Raw genomic sequence first — 8,168 nt, 5'->3', positions numbered from 1 at the left:
GAGAAAGCCGTAATTCGGCGAAGCCCATCAGGATTAGGTTAGACTGACCTAAAAAAGGGCACATTTACCAATGACCTTATAAAGAGGGAGATTCTCCCCATTTTGGGGACACCTTCAATTATTACAACAACCCTACATTCTCTCACATCGGAGAAAACACCTGATCTCGGAATCCGAGAAGATCTCGCATTTACCTTTTTCGCACCTTTTCATCTTCTACGACCAATACTAACTTGATCGTCGGAGGCAGAGCTCCTAACAACTAGAGTCTCCGTGTTTTGCAGGCACAGACCGCGTCGAACCAGTCTTGGTGACGTAACTCTCCCGAGGGACCAAAAAACACCCAAAACATTTGGCGCCGTCTGTGGGGAGAGTACCTTTAAGATGGTTCAAGAGTCTATACTTTCGCCTGAACCGAACTGGCCTAGAGCCGATGGGGAGGTCTATACAAACCAGGATATAGACAACGACTGTGAAGTCGAAACCCATGTGGCCCCTGATGGGTCACTCATCTCTAAGCGTATCCGCCCTAGAGATAGACTTGAACGGAGCAACAATGAAGCTGGTCCCAGCAAGTCTACTGGACCACCGCCTGGGGACACCTAGACGACAAGGGGTCTGGCTTCAGTCACCCGAGATGAACTCATGAAATTCTTGACAAGTTTCAAGGGTGAAATCAAAGACCTGATCAACAAGAGGACGACTAGCTCTAGTAAGGGTCAGTTGGCCAAGAAGACTCCTCAAGTTTAGAGGAGAAAGCCAGTCAGAAACAGGCAGCCTACTCCACATCCAAAGGAGAAGGCCACACCTTTCATCAACTAGTCCAAGATCCTTATGCCATAGGCGAGTAAAAGGATAGTCATCTGAGTTGTTCAGCCGAATGGCAGCAAGAAAACCTTCTCCGATGCTCGACACATCATCGACCATAACAGGAGCCAGCAGTTCTCTGAGTCAGCCTCTACATCGAGCTTTCCAGACAGCTTCAAAAACATCTCCGCAAGCAATTCTCAATACTTGCATGAGAGCCATATAGGCGGCAAGTCCGTCCATACTGGCCCTCAGATAATTGGGTCTGTCCCGTATGTGCCTCAGATGCCATACGGGCAGTATGTCCCACCATTCATGCAGCCGACCCTTTTAGGAGGTTAGGCGGCATATAATGTCCAGCCCCTAGACTAGAAGCTCTGACTGCTCAGACTTGGTGAACAAACCTCTACGTTCACCAGGGAGATAACCGAGGCGGCATAGCTGGCAAAGGTTAAGAATGTCTTGGTTGGCCCTATGATGGTACCACCAACCTTGAGGATCACCTCATGGCCTACACAAACCTTATGCACATGCAGGGGTTGGATGATGCCATGTGGTGCAGATGCTTCCCGGCTACCTTGAAGGGAATATCACAACAATGGTTTGGCAACCTGCCAGCCAGATGTATTGACAGCTTTAAGAGACTTGCCTTCTTGTTTGCTTCAAACTTCTCGATGAACATCCCTGCCAAGAAAACAAGTCTCGACTGGAGCACCATACGGCAGGGAAAGAGAGAAGGACTTCGCTCCTATGTCTGGCGGTTCAATCTGGTGAGAATCCAGATTCAAGGATTGTCTAACGAGGTAGCCTACACAGACTTTTTTAAGGATTTGAAGGACGGGTCAACCTTTAAGTTTGACCTCATCAGGAAGAGAGTCTTCACCCTCCAAGAGGCGTTGATGGAGGCGGATAGCTTTATTTAAGCCACCGACCTCTGCTCGTCCAGTAATCAGTCAGACTTTAAAAATTCTGACAAACAAAAGGAGGGCCGGTCTACTCAGCCGGCTCAGAAAGCCGAAGAGAGCAAAAAGAGAAAGGAAGTCTGGGCGGTTGATGAATCTAATCAGTCGACCCAAAAGAAAAATAAAGAATCAAACCGTACGTCCCAAGGTACGAGTTTAATAATGACTGTTACTCCATCCTCATGGAGATAAAGGACCGGGTGACCATTGAGAAGCCGAATCCGATGAAGAGTTTCGTTCAGTCGCAGAACAAAAATAAATACTACCACTTTTATGAGGAAGTCGGCCATGACATCAATGACTGCTATACCCTCAAGCGGATGTTGGACCGTCTGGCTGACAAGGGGGTGCTGAAATCTTACATCTTGAAATCCACAGCGACTGTCAAGACGAACCCTGGACAGTAGTCTAAGACTGTCCAACCTGCTAGTAGTTCAGACACTGAAAAAGAGTCGGTTTACACTATAGCAGGCGGGTTTGCTGGAGGTGACCCGACCATTTGGGGCACCAAAGATCATCTGAAAAAGATGTTCAATTCTATTGATGAGGGGTAGACGTCATCTGGCTTCACCTTTCCAGAGGTCGTCATTACTGAGCGGGATCGGGGCAAAGTCCGCCGGCCGCATGATGACCCGGTTGTCATTAAATGTAAGGTCACCAACCAACTGGTTGGTCGGATCCTTATAGACACGGGTAGCTCCTCTAACCTTATTAGCTACAAGTGTCTGTCCAAGCTAAGGTACAAGCTGGACAGCTTGCGCAACATCTTCTACCCTCGTGCACCCAGTCGGACAAATTGACTTACCCATCCGGCTAGGGGAGAAGGGAAAAGGGCTGTATATAGTCGTTTGGTTTTTGGTGGTTGAAGAGTTGACTGCCTACAACATTATTTTGGGCCGTCCCACTCTAAATGAGTGTAAGGCTGTCATTATCCCAGCTCTCATGTTGCTAAAATATGAAAGGGAAGATGGCTCTGTTGTCTCCCTGAACACGGATCAGAAGACGACTAAGGAGTGCTATCTCTCAGACGTCAAACCCACGGCTGCAACAATCGGGCAGGGGAAGGAGCCAATAGACCTTGACGATGTCAAGGATTCTGACCCAGCCCCACTAGCCGCCAAGAAAAGAAAACCTGATCAATTGGTGGAGGTGAAGAAAGAGAACAAATAACAATCATTGACCGGGGAACGGTCAGATGAACTCCGTCCCCAACCGGCTGGTGATCACATTGATATTCCCCTGGATGATAGCCGTCTAGAGCAAACCGAGAAAGGCAGTGAAGGATCAGGCGTTTGCCGACTTCATTATCGAAATGACAAGTCCGGTTGCACTAGATAACACTGATCAGGTTTGGAATGTGTATGTAGACGAGAGCTCTACTATGAACAGCTGTGGTGCAGGCATAATCTGTCAGTACCCTAAAGGGGATAAATATGAGTATGCACTATGGTTCAAGTTCCAGGCCTCAAATAATGAGGCAGAGTATGAAGCCCTACTAGCCGGCATTCGCATGTGTAAGGCGGCAGGGGCAACAAAAATTGACGCCTGCTCTGACTCACAATTGGTCGTTAGCCAATACCATGGTGACTATGAAGCCACCCATCCGGCTATAATCAAGTACCTTTAGGCGGTTAAAGCTGAAGCTGGGACACTTGAAGTATTCCACCTAAGTCAAGTGCCCAGGTCTAAAATAATTAAAGCGGATGCACTGTCAAAACTGGCATCCTCCGCCTCCTGTGATACGCCTCGGTCATTCTTTTGGGAAGTTATGGAAAAACGAAGTATTACTGAAGAATAACCCATTGGAGTAGTTGACCGATGCTCTACCTGGATGGATGGCATCCGGACATACTTACAGGACGACACGCTACCTAATTCACTATAGGAAGCGGTTGTCATGAGAAAGCGGGCTGCAAAGTTTGAGATGAGAAACGGAGAACTTTTCAAAGCGAGTTTCTTAAAGCCTCTACTGAAGTGTTTTACCCCAAAAAAGGGGCAGGAAGTTCTCGAAGAATTGCATATGGGATACTGTGCCTCTCACATAGGCGGCAGATCCTTGGCTGTCAAGGCCAGGCGGCAGGGTTATTTCTGGCCCACTCTTGAGTCAGACGCCATGGAGATGGTAAAAAAATGTGACAAGTGCTAAAGGCTTGGCAAGCTTATCCATCAACCGGCCACTGACCTTACATCAATTCATAGCCCAATCCCGTTTGCTAAATGGGGCATGGACATCTTTGGTTCGTATACGCCTGTGCCAGGCGGAAAACGGTACATTCTGGTGGTGGTGGATTATTTCACCAAGTGGGTTGAGGCAGAAGCGGTAAAAAATATCAAGATTAAGGATGTCATGTCTTTCATTTAGAAGAACATCATCACCCGGTTTGGGGTACCTATGTCTCTAGTTTTTTACAATGGCCCTTAATTTGTGACGCCTCAGCTCAAAAATTGGCTGGGAGATCAAGGAATCTCACATTGTTTTGCATCAGTCGGCCGACCCAAAGCAAACGGCCAAGTTGAAGCCTTCATGAAACTCATCTTAAACGACATTAAAAAGAAAATAGAAAAGGCCGGTGGTTTATGGGCTGAAGGATTAATTCATGTCCAATGGGCCATCTGGACAACCGAAAAAGGGGCAACTGGAGAAACCCCATTTCTCATGGTTTACGGTGTTGAAGCCATCTTGCCCATTGAGCATTATTAGCCGACTCTTCGAGTCATGCTATACGATGAAGAGGCAAATTGGGAGGCCATGCGACTAGCATTGGACTCACTATCGGAATGCAGGGGCAATGCCGCCTTGAGTCATGAGATTTACCGTATGAGAATGACCCATGCCAACAACAAGAGAGTGCACAAACGGCCCTAAAAAGAGGGTGACTTTGTGTTACGGAAAATGGAGGTAACCGATAGGGCCAATGAGCAGGGAAAGTTAACTCCTAATTGGGAAGGTCCTTATCGGATTTATGAAGAAGTAAGGAACGACACCTACCGCCTGGAAACCCCAGACGGTAGGCGGCTGCCTAGAACTTGGAATGTAGATAAATTAAAAAATTACTACTTCTAAGAGTTGTAAATTTTTATAGATGAAAAGCCTATCAATGAAAAGTTGCTTTTTATTTCCCATTGTTTTATTTGTTTCTTTTTATACATCAAGAATATTTGAAATGCCGCTTGTACAATGTACAGGCGACGCGCTTTTAAGTACTAAAATTAATAAACTAAGTACAAAAACTTAGTTGCTAAATGAACGTCTGGCGAAGACGTGAGGCCAATGGCCGGATAACATTTGAATTTGTAAATTTGTCTGCTCCAATATGAGTAGGGCGTCCGGCGACGCCCATTCGGGTGGAGTCGTCGCAGAGAGCATCTCCCATTTGGGTGGCACATTGCTCTATAAACATATGCAGACCGTCGAAATTGAACGGCCTAATCGGCCAACTTATTGTCGTCTGACCAAAGTAATCTAAAAAGAACAACTAAGTCTACGAATACCGGATGTCTAAAGACATCAGCCGGTGACCGGCCAAAGTTCTAACTTAGATTATTTTTCGAAATTGTACAAGTCCTCCCAATGGGGAAAACGGACATAGAGTATAATTGAATTGCAGGTACCCTAGACGGTTGCAAGTAGTTCAATACAACTACTTAAACCGCCTTGGCAAATGGCTGATCCGCTTGTTGTGTTGGACGGTTTTGTACTTGGTTTGGGGCAATCACTACTATGATTGATTGACTTAGGAACATCTCATACTCTTTAAAGTATCAAAAGTTCCCAAGTCAATCAATCAATCAAGCTTTGAAACCAACCACACAGTCGCCCAGGGGCAAGTACAGCCGGGTCGTATCTTGCCGCATGCTATTAAAGAGTTGGGCGAAATTCAAGTATATATAGGAAAAACTAAAAATTGCAAAAAAATTGAAGTAAATTGGATCAAAACCGACTCAGTCGGTACTTTCATAAAATAAAAACCAACCATAATAGCCGGGAGGAATAATGTTGACCGGATAATCATCTGAGGAGAAAAAACAAAAAAATTGTTAGTTGATTACATTCAAACGTACGACACGTAGGCCGGAAATGCAGACGGCTTAAAGCCGAATAGAAGACAACAAGCTTAAACTTGAGGCGCAACCGGGTCCCCCTCTCCTGTCTTCTCAGGCGGCGGTATAGTGGAGTTCACCGAAGCTTCTTCTAGTTCTTGCTCTTTCTCTCCACCGCCTGCCTCTTGAGCTGGCTTTTCCTCGACCTCCCTATTGGCCCAGATACCTTTCTCCTTCCCCAGGTGTAAGGCCTCCCAGGCTATCTTCATACGGTCTGTGCACTCGGACTCAATCTCTTCAACGATTCGGTCCTGCTTTGTGTAAGGAGGGTGTTCCCATCGTAGGGGATCTTACTCCTTAAATTCCCATGGCCCTTTAAAAGCCTAGGACTTTACACTTGTTAGGGTGTATTAGGATTTGAATTCCTGACTGTTTGGGGGGACCTTGAATTAGAAATGGTACTCTCATCACGCTTTTTTGTAAGAAACAAGTAGGAGTCGCCAATGAGTTTTAGGAAAACTCATAAACCTTGTTCATGCCTTTCTCCCAAGTAGAGTTCAAGGGATAATTAGCACGAATCGTAAGTTTATCCATACCCAAATTGGTCTGCATGTACCAGAAATGAGTTCGAGAGTGAGGGTACTAAAATAACGTTCCTTTTAGGGAGGAATCGCTATTCTAGCCCTAATTACGGCCTCTATTAGCTCTTCCTTTTCACAATTTCATCACTAAACAATATATGCAACGTGATACCTAAAACTAAGTTAGTTGATTTTATTTACACGCATTGATTACGTAAGAATTGCATTGCAAAGTCGTTATTCTTTATTTAATTCAAATTCATGAGAAGAACAAAATAAACAAGATTCGCCTTGGCTTAAGTGGTCAATCAACAATTAATTATTCAATTCTATTCTTAGTTAACGCAAGATACTATGTGGAATTGATTAATTAGAAATCCGTTTAAAGTGATCAACAACATTAATTAATTAAAGTTGTTTTAAACAATAAAATAAAGGTGATTGATCTAAGTGCTCGGGAATTTAACAAGTTGTAAAGATGATAAAAGAGTGTTTCGGCTTTCGTAGCCTGAATAAAGTTCTCAACAATTTGCTTGTCAAAACGCAATACTCGGTGTCCACAAGATAAAAATACACGTCTCAGGACTGGAGGCATATATCCAAATCCAGTGAGAGAGAAGAAAATTGGCAACTCTCTCAGCAGTTTTGTCCACAAGATGAGTACACGTGTCTCAGGACCGGGGGCACGTGCCTACATAGATGCGACATCGTACGTCGCTCTTTACACAGGGGGTGGACGACACCCTAACTGTCCGGTAAGCCAGTAAGCTCACTAACTACCGTATTTGCTTCCAATCAAGAAGTGTCTGTTCTCGAATGGTTCGGCGAGCCTGTCGACTCGTGAGATAACGCCTAAAGTAAAGAAATTCTACCTTTTAACTACGAAAGGTAGATCTCGTTACGCTGGGAAGAGGTGAAATTTTTCACAACACCTACGCTATACATTTTTACGCTGTACGATAACGCCTTACAATTTTATGCTGTATGATAACACAATCGTTTTTGCTGTGGACGTGAAAAACGAAGAAAAGAACGAGCATTTCTAAAGTCAGTACAGAAAATGACAAACTTGTCTATGGGAGCTTTTACGTAAAGCACCACTACGGGACATCTTAAGACACTTTTACGAAAAACTTCCAAAACGTATGCTTAGGGAAGGCACAAAGCACGGTGTGCATGCAGGATGATGAAAAAAACTATTAAAGAATAAAACAAACTTCAAAATGCAAATTAATTAAAAGAAATCTCGATAATTTGCGCGCCATTACGTCCAACAACGAGCAAAAATCGTTAAAAGTTAATCAAACGGATCAAAATTCAAACACCGGTGTTTTAAGTGACCAGTATCCGCGCGCAAGTCAGTAGGTCGCGCTGGCCAGGCGCGCGCATCGTTCTTAGTTGTGCTGGTCTGTCACGCGTAACTTATTTAGTTGCGAGCGACATTTAAATTAGCAAAAAAGAAATCTCAGAGCGCGATTTTCATTTTCGCTCTCTCTCTCCTTCCTTCGCCATTTTCGACCCTTTCTCTCGCTAGAAAGCTTGGATTTTCTTATTTTTCGAAGCTAAAGGAAGTAGATCTCGTCCTCTATTCACTTTTGCCATAATCCAATGTAAGTTTTTTGCTAAAAATTGTTTGTTTTTGGCTCAATTCGGACAATTTTCGAATTGCAAAACCCCAAATTTTGAATTTGGGGGTTTTTTATTCGGTCCACTTTTCTTGAAATTGTTTGTTACATGTTATTATTCTATGTTTAAGGAATGTTTTGCAACAAATTTC

Source organism: Chenopodium album, chromosome 11 (assembly GCF_948465745.1).
Source record: "Chenopodium album chromosome 11, dcCheAlbu1.1, whole genome shotgun sequence".
In the NCBI taxonomy this organism is placed as follows: Eukaryota; Viridiplantae; Streptophyta; class Magnoliopsida; order Caryophyllales; family Amaranthaceae; genus Chenopodium; species Chenopodium album.
This window is presented reverse-complemented; position numbering follows the sequence as displayed.